Here is a 3,521-nt window from a genome sequence, read left to right on the forward strand (position 1 = left end):
CATTGGAAAAGAATCTGTCTGTTCCTGAAATAGTTACATATAGAGTTACTTTTGACTCAACAATTCCACTCATACGTATATATCCAAGAGAAATAAAAACGTGTCCACCCAAAAGCCTATATACAAATGTTCATAGCAAAATTATTCGTAATATCCAAAAAGTGGAAGCAACCCAGATCTTCATCAATTGAATGAATAAATGAAATGTGATATATTTATACAATGAAATATGATTTGGCTGTAAAAAGGAATGAAGTACTGATAAGTGCCGTCACACGGGTGAACTATGAAAACATTATGCAAAGTCTCAAAAGACCACATTACATGATTCAATTTATATAAAATGTCCAGAATAGGCAAATTTATAGAGATGGAAGTAGCTTAGTGGCTGTCTAGGTCTGGGAGAGAGGGGGATGAGGGACTTATAGGGTCATACCTGAAGGTATAGGGTTTCCTTTTGGAATGATGAAAATGTTCTAAAATCGATTATGGTAATAGTTGAAAAACTCTGAATATATTGAACTGTACATTTTAGATGTGTGAATTGTATGGTATGTGGATTATATTTCAATAATGCTGATACCAAAAAATCAGTGTTTTGACAGTACATATGAGCTTGATTGTGCTTTTATCTATCCTGAGTAATAAAGTAGCTGAGATATTTATATTAAAAATATTTGACCTATAAAAATCTGGAAGAGTTCAAGCTTCTCTTTTTTTATTTGGTAACTTTTCTCATATTGTGAGTTTGATGGTTAGGAAGATCTTATAATAATGTTGATATAATTTCTTACCCATTAAGCAGTTTCTCTTCACTACTCCCTACCCCCAAGCCCCCGGCAACCACCAATCTGCATTCTGTCTCTATGGATTTATCTGTTTCAGACATTTCATACAAATGGTTTGATACAAATGTGATTTTTTCTTTTGGTCTGGCTTCTTCCACTTAGCATAATATTTTTGAGGTTCATCTATGCTGCAGCAAATATCAGTGCTTCATTCCTTTTTTGTGGATGAATTATCTTTATATGTATATGCCACAATTTGTTTATCCATTCATCTGTTGATGGACATTTGGGTTATTTCTACATTTTGGCTATTGCAAATAGTGCTGCTGTGAACATGTATGTACATATATTTATTGGAGTACCTCTTTTTAACTTTTGGGTATATACACAGAAGCGTGTGTGTGTGTTTAAAAAAAATCTGAATGCATCCCAACTATGCTTAGATGGAGCAGAAGAAAGCTGAATCCTATGGGCTTGAACTGTCAGAGGAGAGAGTCCAAGGCTATCAGGACAGCTAGTAATTAGGTAGGAAACTGTAGAAGTGAGGAAACTACAGAGAAGCTGAGCCTCATCTTGACTATCAGATTAATGATCAACCAAATTCTTGGCTGACTATCAGATTACGTAGGCACATGGAAGACTCCATAAGTGCTTCCCATGCATATGGGACAGGCTAAAACTCTTAACAGTGGGTGGTCATAAGAACAGAGCAGATATATTCATTGCTGCATGCTACAATGAACACAAAGTTTGCAGTTCAGGTTCAGGTAAGATAACTTCCTACTATAACAAAAACCTAGTAATCTTAAGAACACATCAGAATCCAGAATCACTATAACACATTACCTGTGATACGTAATTTTTAACCAAAAATTACTAGGCATTGAAAGAAATAGAAAAGTGAGACCAAGGCACAGAAAAGTCAGTCAATAAACACTGACTCTGACTGGGCCCAGATAGCAGATTTAACAGAGAAAGGCTTGAAAACTTCTATTATTATTATGCTCAGAGAATTAAAGGAAAAGGTGGTATCAATGAATCAGAACATCTCAACAGAGATGCAGAAACTACAACAACAACAAAACAAATGAAAATTCTAGACCTGAAAAATACAACAACTGAAATAAAAAATTTACTAGATGGGCTCAACAACAGATTGGTGATGGCAGAAGAAAGAATCAGTGGCCTTGATTTCATATATATATATTTTTTCATATATATATATATATATAATAGTTAACAGTGGGGATTAAGCCTCAGTGAGGTTAGGGGGCTCATCCAATTTACAGCATATGTGAAAAGGACATGAGTTTTGGGTCAGGATTGGAATGCAGTGGACTGAATGGCCCCCCAAAATCATTAAAGCTTAATCTCCACTGTAACTGTTGAGGATAGGAAATCCTGTTATGATAATTGAAAGGTGGGGCCTTGAAGAGGTGATTAGATGGAGGTGACCATGCCCTAGTTCATGGGCATAGTTCTGAGGGCTTTAAAAGGAGAGCACATGAGAGTCTCTCTCACTCTCTCTGCTCCACCATTCTGCCATATGAGACCCCTGCATCACCGTTACCACCAACAAGGCATTCACCAGATGTGTTCCCTGGACTTTGGACTTCCCAGCCTCAAAAACTGTAAACAATAAATTTTGCTTTTCTTATAAATTACCCAGTTTCAGGTATTTACATTATAAGCAACAGAAACGGACTAATATACTCTGATTTTGGTTTCGGATGGCAGGATATCCCCAAAATTTCTTCATTGGAAGAAAGTCGAAGGATTAATAAAAATGACATTAAGTTATTTGACATTGCACTTCCTGAGGAATAACTAGATTTACAAAGTGAAAAAATAATTCTTTCTTTCAGAACCACTACAAATGCTAAAAATGACATCTGGAAACCCTCCAAGCCTAGGGTGTCAAAACTCATGTTTCTTAAAATTCAGTCCTGCCTCTCTTTTGATAAACAAATATTTTTTATTTTTTTAAAATATAATTTTAAATTCAATGTAAATCAACAATAAACAAGTGAAAGGAGAGGTACTTTCAGAATGGTGAAGTAAGGATTTCTGAAAATTTGCTCCACCATAAAAGCAAAAAGAACACTGGAAAAAGTCATCAATATCAACATTTTTAGAACTGGAAATTATCCGAAGCTTGAAACAATCCGAGGAGCATTTATTCAAGGAAAATGGTTGAATCCCAATAAGAACAGTGAGCTTTGTGCCATTTCAAATTGTCCTAATCTCATCCTATTCTCTCTTGAAAGGCAACAGTTTTTGCAACTGCAGTAGCTGTAAAAACCAAAAAGCCTAGAAGCCATTGAAGGGGGAAGAAGCTCTTCCAAAAGCTTCATCCCTGGAGAACTGTCACTAGTTGACATGTCTGGAAGCTTCCTGAAAAGCTCCTTTTTCAAGATTTTAAGTTATTTGACCTGACCCTGAGCTCGTAGTGTATGAACAGCTCTACCACCAAGATATTTATTGAAAACAATCTGTGGCAATTGTTTAACATCATAGCTGTCTGAGGTGGTAATACCAGTTGACAAGAGGGTTGTTAATAAGGGACTAATAAGAAGCTGAGCAATAAACTTAAACAGAATAATTGTGGAATGAGATGTACATAGGGAGGTTTGAAATGTTCTGACACATTTCTGGGAATGTAGAAAGCCACACACATGTGCAGGGCTGTGTGCATGCCTAGGAATGACCTGAGAAGGCTCTAATCTCTCACCT

Source organism: Galeopterus variegatus, unplaced genomic scaffold (assembly GCF_000696425.1).
Source record: "Galeopterus variegatus unplaced genomic scaffold, G_variegatus-3.0.2 Scaffold1061, whole genome shotgun sequence".
NCBI classification, from domain to species: domain Eukaryota; kingdom Metazoa; phylum Chordata; class Mammalia; order Dermoptera; family Cynocephalidae; genus Galeopterus; species Galeopterus variegatus.